A 10,662-nucleotide genomic window follows, 5' to 3' on the forward strand; every position below is an offset into this window, starting at 1 on the left:
ATAATTATTCAGAAAATAAAGCAAATTATTTCCAAATTAAATCTTTTAAGTCTATTTTATTTATGCACGTCCTAAAGGTCAAAATTATACATCGTAGAACCAACCACCTTACAAATGGTCAAGCGCTCGCTGCCAGCGAACATATAAAGTGTACAAACAACATAGCATAAATGGCAAAAAGAAGAAAGTTGAGCGATAATGCTAATTGTAGGAAGATAAATATGAAATTTTAAAAGAAACGATGCATAAGAACTGTCACAGGTAACTTATAACATAAATGCTACTTGGATGGATTCTTAAAAATGTGTATAATAAACACTTTGTAGCAAATATGTCGCATTTCTTGGGACAATAGTCCAGGGGCATATGTCAATATTTCTACAGTCCTTGGGTTTTTGAATGAAGGGAATGCATGACTACCGAATACGTTGCTAGTGTAGTACACAATCGTGTACGCAATTGTGGCATATGGCCTGTGTGACGTCATATATCCAAGATAGCTGCCTCTGGAGAGATTAACATAGAAAAACTACCATATCTCCTAAACCCCTTTTGGAGTCATTTTGACCATTTGTAAGTTTGTTGGATTTTTGCATGAAGGGAAGACATGTGTATGGTGGATGCCTTCATTTGGAGGAATGCAATCATGTATTACTACAGATGTTTTGCTGGAAAATGTGTCTTGAGATCATACATGAAGTCCGAAATCCAATATGGCCACCATGGAGATTCTGCACATAAAATACTGTCCATATCCTGATTTAGAGTTCGATAATCAATTTTCTAGAGGTATTTTCTGTTGGTAATTAAAAAGTGAAAAATATTTTTATAAATACAGTAGTGTGTCAAATTTAGGCATGATTAACATATGAGAAAATGTTTCATTAATGAAGTGTCATAGCTGCATAAACAGTGAAAATTAATCAAACCGTTATCTGATATACAATAGAGTAGAATGCATGAAATTAATATTTTTTTTTAGTACAAAGAGACATGCGAAATATAAGAAAATAGATCACTTCCTTGACGAAAAAAATAGGTTTGTATGGGTGAAGTTACCCCTAACAGCTACACAACCTTGCAACGACGTAGCATACTCTTTACAAGATAGTTCTAGAGCTCTGCAGGCAGTTGCTTTCATTCCCCACGAAGAGCAGTGCGGATCTGTGGAAATGTCCTTGGTGGAGGATTGGGGGGGGGGGGGTAACTCGTCTCCTTAAGGCACCACAGGATTTATGGCTGCGGTCCTCAGTGGCCAGTCCAAGCAGTGGATTTCTTCACCTTCAAGAAAGTCATCCACCAATTTGGTTCGATGTGCACATGTATTATCATCCTTGAAAATGAAGTATGGGCAGACTGCGCTTCTGGTAAGTTGCACATGTTGTTGGAGTGCTTCGTTTCTGTGCCTCTTGGCAGTGACAGTACCTCCAGCAGATAGGTGCAGCTCCGTACGTCCATTGAGCATGATGTTTTCCCATACCAGTATCTCCCATCCACCAAACTGATCCCTATCCGCGATATTCCGTGGATAAAATAGTGATAGATGTTCTTTCCAGATGAATGTGCGACGGGAATCATTTTGCAAACTGAATCGGGACTGATCTGTGAAGAGCACGTTCCTCCATTCGTTGAGGGTTCAATTTCGATGATGCCGACTCCACAGTAAGCGGACCCTTCTGTGCACTGGATCAAGTGGGACACACATTACTGGACATCTGGCATAGAGATCAGTTGTCTTGACTCCGGTACACAGTTTGGCGGGAAAAAACCCTGAAACAACTGCAAGCTCGGAGGACAGTTGTTTTTCAGACATCGTCCCGTTTCGTCGTGCAGTTAATGCCATATATCGACCCTGTTGTGGCGTCGTTACTCGTTGACTACTTTCTGGCCTACCATGAACGTATATTGTCTCTTCCAATCGTCCTCAAAACCTGGAAATGACTGTGGCCAGCTGAGACTTCAGTCTGTGTTTGACCTGCTACCAGGCGGCTGATGATCCTTCGCTGACGTCTTTGTGCCATGTTCTTACTGTACATTGCACACTTTACCAAGAGATTGTCCTCCAGTCACAATGAGCGTTCAATAAAGAATGAAGCACTCTTGTTCTGATATGCTGTGTCTGGTTTACCTTTAAATCACTGGTCTATTTGACATTAACAGTAATGTTGGCTATACTCGTAAAGTGAGTTACAGTCCTTGATAAACATTTAGGATTATTGTGCAAATCTTCCCCTCCCATTCTTCTACTCTTTGGACACTACCGTATTATGGCAAAGGAGTAATAACGTCGCCTGTGACTTCCTCATTCAACATTCTCAGGAGCTCTAGGCAGTGTCAGTGACAGGAATGATCCAAATTTTATTTTTTTCCCCATCAAGAGCCTATTGGACTGGGTAGATTTTGATGTTTCTTTTCTGATCTCATTCAAATACTTGTAAGTAACTACTTCTGAAAAAAGGTGTGATGTACACTTTGCTTGGAGCAAGACGTGAGCCTTGAACATCTCTTTTCGCGTACACACCATCGTAGTTTGCAGAAATCTTTGATTTTGGTTTCAGGCACGTTTACTATATGAATGAATTTCTTAAAAATCGTGTCGTCGTATTCGGAGTGTGAAACCCAAATGTCAACCTCACTTCCACGTACGACACTCTGGACTGCATTTTGCAGACTAACAATTCTCTGGCGTCTAGACCCATCGGACATGAGTTGTGTACTCTTCATATATGTTTGTGATTGTCCTTTCTACTATTTCATCTTACCATTCATTCTCTTCTTTGAAATTAGCCAAAACTATCAGAAACGAGAAGTAAAATTAATCAATTCTGTCATCTTGTTCTTCGAATCCAGGAAAGCCAAGGTTTGCAAGAGATTGAAGCGCATCATCTTCTGCGTCATCAAATACGTTCAACAACCACTTCTTTGCAAGTACAAACACAAACTGGGGTACCATTAATAGTGTACTCCTTACACCTTTCACCAGAAGGAGTTACTTTCAAGTATTGGAGTGAAATAAAAGCAGAAAAGGAACATCCAAAACTACGCAATCCATTAGGCTGTTGAGGGAAAAATGAAATGAGGATGACAAGATCATTCCTGTCATAGTGACACAGCCTAGAGCTTCAGAGAATAATACAGTTGACATGTTGTTGCGGAAAGAGGAATTGTTCATGCATATGCCGGGATCAGTCCATGCGACGTACTGAACTGTGTCTGTAGTGCAGACGAAGAAAGTGTGAAAACAATGACTTGCATGACAGAGATTCAGATCAGAGCGAAAGAATTTGATTAAAGTGTCTGTAATGATGACAATGATTTTTCCAAAATTATTACAGCCACTCTTCATCTTGATAGCCGCTTAAATTCAAAAGACAATGCGGAAGTCACAGGTGGTGTTATTACTCCTTCACTATAATAGTTATAATAATAGTAATCATAATGATGATAATAATAATATTTTTAACTTGTTATTTATTAACAGAAAAATGCCTCTGGAAAATGCTGATAAACGAACTCTAAATCAGGATATGGACTATTTTATATGCAGAATCTCCATGGCGGCCATCTTGGATTTCGGACGTCATGTATGGTCTCTGACACATTTTCCAGCAAAACATCTGTAGTAATACATGATTGCATGCCTCCAAATGAACGCATCCTCCATACACATGTCTTCCCTTTCGTGCAAAAACCTAACAAACTTACAAATGGTCAAAATGGCTCCCAAAGGAGTTTAGATATGTTCGTTTTTCTTTGTTAATGTCTGTAGAAGTGCAGAGGCAGCCATATTGGATGTATGGCGTCTTACAGTCATACGCAACAATAGTAGGCATCAGCAAAATATCACAGGCAGTAATTTGTTCTTCATATGCCAGAATTGTACCACACTAATTACCGGTAGTCATATATTTCCTTCATTCAAAAACCCAAGGGATTACATATGCTCCTGGACTTCAATTCACAAAGTAGAATTTTTTAGCTTGAGCGTTGGAGCTCCTGTGTTTACACGTGGGAACAATGAGGCGGGAATGCTTTGGGTAATTCTTCCCACCTGGCTGTGGTGTAACAAAATCGTCGAAGTTCTGCCCGCAAGAAACAAATTTGGTCCCCTCGTGTATAAGTCTGAATAAAAAATTTCCTTACTAGAACTTTAATTTTGAATTACTTTGAATGACTGGATTACAATTTATAGCCCTTTGGCACTTGTGTATCAAAAGAAAGCACAACTACGCATCTTCTTCACAGAAAGCGGGCTCCCCGTAGAGTTTTCTGGGCTGCGAATTATTTCGCCGACATAAATAGATCTTGCCTTTCAAAATTCAACACTTGAAGGTGAAAAGTACGTTAAGTCTTGCCTTAACCATGCTACTCTGGAGTCAATTTTGAGGAAGATCGTTCTGCAGCAATAGGTAGAGGAAGAGTAAGGAGCAAACAGAAGGTGGTACCGAGATCTGTAACACGCGTAGTTATCAACCGGAATAAACTTTGCCGAAGCACTTACGAAAGATGTTCAGGTGATTTTCAGATTTAAGAGCAGATATGTCCAGGCCAGTAGCTAGAGGGGAGGGGAGAGGCAACTGCCTCCCCTGAGAGCCTGCTTTGCCTCCCCCCTGTGAAAAATACAGAACACATTCCTACCTGGAATTCTCACTAATCTTTACAATTATATCCTGTATTACTCTAGCAACATTACAAACACATTTATTGATTGTGATTTATGAAGGTCTGTGGGATTCCATATATTGTCGTATCAGGATTGGGGGGGGGGGGATTCCTTTCCAGATTCAGACTTCGGGAAATGATTTCGCAATTTTCATTATCTAGAACAGTTGTGACATTTTGAGTAGTCTTGTATTAATGGTGCCTAATGTATTCGGATGTTTTTCTTGGATGTGTTGCTATCAAGTTTGAACTGCATAATTTTTTGTTTCCAAAGTCTAGCTTTTGGTAATAGCAATTCATGTGATAGAGAGAAGGATTGGATATTTAATTTTTGTTACTTAGCGTTGCTTTTCTGCCACATCTAGCTAATCGCGAGAATGAGAAATTGATGAAGATACAACCAAAGGGGGGTAGGGGCATTATCCCCCAATCTTGGACGGAAGTCCAATATGGGGGGGGGGGGGCAAACATTGATGTAAAGAAACATAACTATAGTGGAACCACGAGCAAAACAACCTGCGCAGACACGCGACTCCTGTGCACCATACTCCCGCGAGTAGGGGGGGAGAGTGGACCATGCTTCCTTATGGCCCGAGGTGGAGGGAAGAAGGGAAAGCTGCGCGGGGACTTTCCGTCCCAAGGTTTTTTTCCTTGTGATCGATCTATAGCAAGCAGGACAAATGGATACTCAAGATGGAATTAGTTTTCAAGTGTTTCTTGCATTTTTCTTCCAGACGGCTAAGGGCACTTGTAGGGGGCACAGATTTGAAATTGCCTCCTCGATTTCAAATTTTATGCAAATAAAAGTATATTTCGTAAAATTTTCTTCCTCGCTTCGTTCGCACACACAATATCTGCTGTTCTTATAGTCCAAGTTCAGAGCCATAACTAGGGGGCGGCGGGAGTCATCCCTGGGAGCCAAAATGATAAAAATAAAATGTTAAAGAGAGTGCCATGGCGCCCCGTGAAATTATATGCGCACTATTAAATCAATATTGTTTTCAGTTTGCAAATATTTGGATCTATAGATTTTCCTGCTAGCTTCGATCCCAATATGATTATTTTTCTGTAATGCATTCTAAATTACCCGAATAGAAAAGTAAGGCCAAATATATACTTCAAATTGTTGCTGCTTAAATGCATGAACAATTCTTTTGAGGAAAAGGAGCGCGAACATTTGAGAGACAATTTGGAGTATGAATTGATCATTTAATGTATTTAAACAATATGTATTAAAGAAACTTTGAATACGTACACAATTTAGCGATAACATGTTGCATATGTATTTTCTTATTTTACGTCGCTCCATGTTGCATAGCTATGTGTAAAATATATGTTGTACATGAAAGTTATACGTGTCATATGTACAAAAAGAAGAATGTTCGTCATGCATATTCTGTCTTTCAAAAATGCAGTTTGTGTGCTTGTTTTCCATTATTAGCTAATATGAAATAATTGAACGTGTTGGAAAATATTTCAAATCATTTGTTCAAACACACACGCTTTACCACCGACTTTTACCCTCTTTTGCATGATTTACGACGATAATAACGTCTTTTAATGCTACTATTATTACTACCACTGCCACCACTATATTACTACTATTATTATTGGCACGTTTGTCCTGGTACTTGACCGCCCTCTCCAGATAAAAAATTGTGGTTTCGCCTCTGCTCACAAAGAACACTCCTTCCCAGGCTCGAACCTGCAACACCTGGATTCGTAGTGTGTCGACAATGGAGGTCGGCTAGTGGAAGATGTAGGACAGCTTACTTGCTCAAATTATTATCAAACACGATGAAAATGTGATAGTGTTTCACATTTATTATTTCGGTTAGAAAGCTATAGAATTTGTAGTTTGATACGGGTTACACTAGACATCTTGTGGTGTAAATATCAATTTCAAATTTTGTGAATCATTTCTCATATGCAAACGCATCAAATATGATAAGCAACATAGGTGTGTGTTATGATATGCATTTTGTATAGGAAAATGTAAGTGATAACCATGACTGTTGGCATGATATCGTTATAACATAGCATAGCATGTTATATATTGCTATTTTAATTTAAACGGCAGTAAAAATAAATGCCATTCCATTTGCAACTCCGAAGCTATCAACGGGATTGCATACATTAAAGACAGAAGATGACATATTTCGATTGCTTGTAACATCGAAAGAAGAATTAAACGAGCAAATAGTGACTGAGAGAAGTTGCTTGCCTTGATGTCCTGTACACACTGTGAAAGTTGTCGATGTTATCAGGTGGCACCCTATGAATATAGGTTCAAGAAAATGACAAGTAGAAAAAATCTGCAGTGAAATAAATACGATTGAAAATCTCTCAAATTATATTCTATTTTTTTCATATATTTATAATATTAAATTGTGTCTGTAGCAGACGTTGTCTGTTACAGTTCCTCAGGCACAACCTAATTTTTTGAAAAATAATTATGTCAACTCTTCTGCTATGGAGTGGATTCTCCTAATTTTATTCATATATATATCTTAAGCCATTCTGTGACTGGCAGAAATCAGTATCAGCATAAAAGAAAACCCTGATATTTGGGGTTTGTACGCTCACAAAGTGGTGGAGATAAGCGGCCAGAGAGAGAGACCTCGTGCCGCGGAAATGGGGTAAGGCGAAGGAGGCCTCTTATATCGTTCGGTTACGTACCATAGTCATTTTTCATAATGTAAAGAGGATACAACATTTCCCTCTATAAACTTGATATTGATATGAAATATTAATGATGACACTGTAATCCAAGAAGTCATTGATCAATCAACAGATTCCTATTTGTCGGGTGTCAAACACATGTATTTCAACAACACAATATTTTGCAAAATGGTTATAGCGTAACCAGTAGGCAAACATTGTCTGTAGTGATGCAAGAGTCTTTAATTTGAAGCAAATAGAATCCGTGGTGGAGTAAGGGACCCATGTTTCAAAGTTTTAGCAAGTAGGTCTACAAAAAATGTATTACAAATTTTTACGCAATTCAAAGAAGTGTAGATAATATGTAACCATTATTATTTAATTAATTCGCTCTTTCTTACATAACACAACACAATGGTGTTGTTGGATTCTCAAGATTCCTTTGTGCGTAAAAATCTTGCATACTGGAAACTAGAGGGAAACATTATGAAGCACGATTTATAAAGGACTCCCTTAATCAGTTCTGCAGAGAAGCCCAAAGCTGTTGGAACATATTAATCGTCTATTAACATTATTGACCTGTAAATATAAAGTAGATACAGTCCCGATTAGACAATTTATGTTAAACTTTATCTTGTATTCTTTGGTAGTCCGAAAGGTCATTATCGAAATATTGTTATTTGATGTTGCTCGAACTTCTTTTGTTCGTTGGAGTTCCAAGATATCATCTCTTTCCTGTTACTTATCATTTTCGAAGGGAGGGAAAGTGCCCCTCTGTACCCTGCTATATCTGCCAATGCAACACAATATATTAAAAATTTGCCTCCTCTAGGATTGACTTCGCCCCCCTCCCCCTACTAAGAATTCCTGGTTACGGGCCTGGATAATCACCTTTGTATTTGCCACGGAGGGCAATCGCTGCATTATAAAGTTTCTCATCTGAAGCTGGAGGAGGAAAATTCCGAAGAAGTGGAAAAATGACCTACGTATCTGTTTTTATGTTGAACAATAAAAAGTCCAACGAAGCATTAACTACTGTTCTTCTGAAAGAAGTCTCGAGATTTACTAATTTTCCACTCAAGACGTAGTTCATCGAAATGACTTTTTACTTCGCGAACTCTTCCATTTTTCAATTTTTGGTTCAACAGTCCTGGTTTTAGCTAACGATTTGACCGACGACAATGTTTTCTGAAACTTCTGTCTATATTCGGAGATCGAAATTGAAGCACTTTTAAGAAAGTACGAAGCTTTTTCCAAGTCCACATTTTATGAATGCAGAACAGAAACCAAATGTACTGTTTCAACTATTTTTTTTTTTCAACACTTTCTGAATAATACATTCAAACATTTCTAGTCTTTTTGGATGATAGTTTGGCATCTTTGGTCACTTTTTTTTTATATCATAAATTTTATTCTTAAAAATATTTTCATAACACCGACATAAGCATAACGTAACGACCGGATTGATTGAAATCTAGAAGACAATCAGTTTGGACAATGTTTAAGTGTTCTTGAACAAGAAGACGCCATAATTCTTTCTACTTTGAATAAAATAACAGGTATAATTTATCTTCAGTGATTTCACGTACAGCATCATTCAAAACTAGATTTAAATTATGGGTCGCACAGTTAACATATTTCGCGGTTATGTTTTCCCGCAATTCTCGTTCTAACCCCATTATGAATCCCGGAGATATAAGATGAACCATAATAACTAGGGCCCGGGACTTTTTCCTATAAAACTGACATAATTACATACATATTTTATAAGAATTTTAAAAAATGTCATAAAAAATTTAAAATGTCAGAAAAATGCAGAAACATTCCCAGTAAAGCCAAAAATATGCACAACAGTAAGTGCTTTCGAATTTCTCATTATACGAGAAGTCAGTTGCTCTAAAGGTACGAAGAATAAATTATAAAATAACCGATTATATGCAAGACAGTATTAGATCCGATGCCAAATAAAAAAAATGTTACAACAAAGTCCCGGACCCTAGTAATAACTCTGGCCTTGCCATTTACTTACGAAAACCATTTGTCTTCTATCGCCTTAACGGTTTCGTTTTTCAATCCAGATGCGGTTTGTAATATTATTCTTTAGACTTGGGGAGGAAATGTGTGTACTTTCTTGAACAGATTAAAATCTGATGAAGGTAAAAAGAAACAAAAAGTGCTTTTTATTCAAGACGAGATTAAATGGGTAAAAATAACCAATCAAACCATCGTGAAATGTTGTGTACGAGAATAATTTGTACTCTTTGCGCCTTTGAGCTGCAGGCATTTGCGTACGCAGAGGGGGGGGAGGGCTAAAGGGGCTACAGCCTCCCCGGAATTTTTAGGAAATAAATAATTTAAATTAAGTCGGGAGAAAAATTTAAAATGACCCCCGATAACCATTTTTGTGTTCGAATAACTTTTAAAATGAAGCTTTAAATTGATAATTGGAGCTCATATCTCATGAAAATAACATACCTACGGTCTATCACCTAAAATTGATTTACGACGATTCATTCTATGATCCAAGCAGAAATTTAATCTTACTCTGTCCAATACAGGTTACATTCATGGCACTGAATCCGCGTTCACATACAGCTGTAGATATTTCGATTGAATTCATATAATCCTTGAGTAAGGTGGAAATGTGTTTTGGATTTTCTTTGTAGATATGAAAATCTTTAACTAGAGACGCACACATTCTTTCGCTTACATTAAAGTTCACAATGTCTCCATAAAACACATGTTCTCAATCATCTAAATGCCACGTGTGTGTGTGTGCATTTAATAGGACTACATGCGAAAAGAAAGCTAGGTCTTCAAACCGGCTATTCATATTGTCCACCAAAGATTGAAAAAAATGCTCTCGAACGTATAGTTTTCCTCTAACTCTTGAACTAACGTCCTCCTGCACGGTGAATCAATCTTTTTTCAATGTTTCAAAAGTATCCATGTCAATTTCTTGTTTTGCTCTAAGAACTGAAGGATTTCGGTTTTGCATATACAGTGATAATACTTTCAGTACTTGTAGAGAGTCTTAAAATATAGCAAATTCCATCATAAATAACTACTTTGTCAAATATTTTACCAAACCTTCAAACCTGAACCTCCCACGAGTCGATCGGGGACCATATCGACTTATTCTTTTAAGACAACAAAACACTACAGATCTCAACAAACGCTCGTACAGGAGTAAACGACGAAGCGACCCAATATGTCAAAAACCCATCCCAGTTTTAGTGTTCGATAGAAAAGTTATTGTGAAACACAAGAAGTCTGAGAACATATGGAATACATGGCATCTAAAAGAGAGACACCCAGGGGCGCCAACTTTTCAAAAAC

The sequence above is a fragment of the Lepisma saccharinum genome, chromosome 1 (assembly GCF_977018435.1).
Source record: "Lepisma saccharinum chromosome 1, izLepSacc3.1, whole genome shotgun sequence".
NCBI lineage: Eukaryota > Metazoa > Arthropoda > Insecta > Zygentoma > Lepismatidae > Lepisma > Lepisma saccharinum.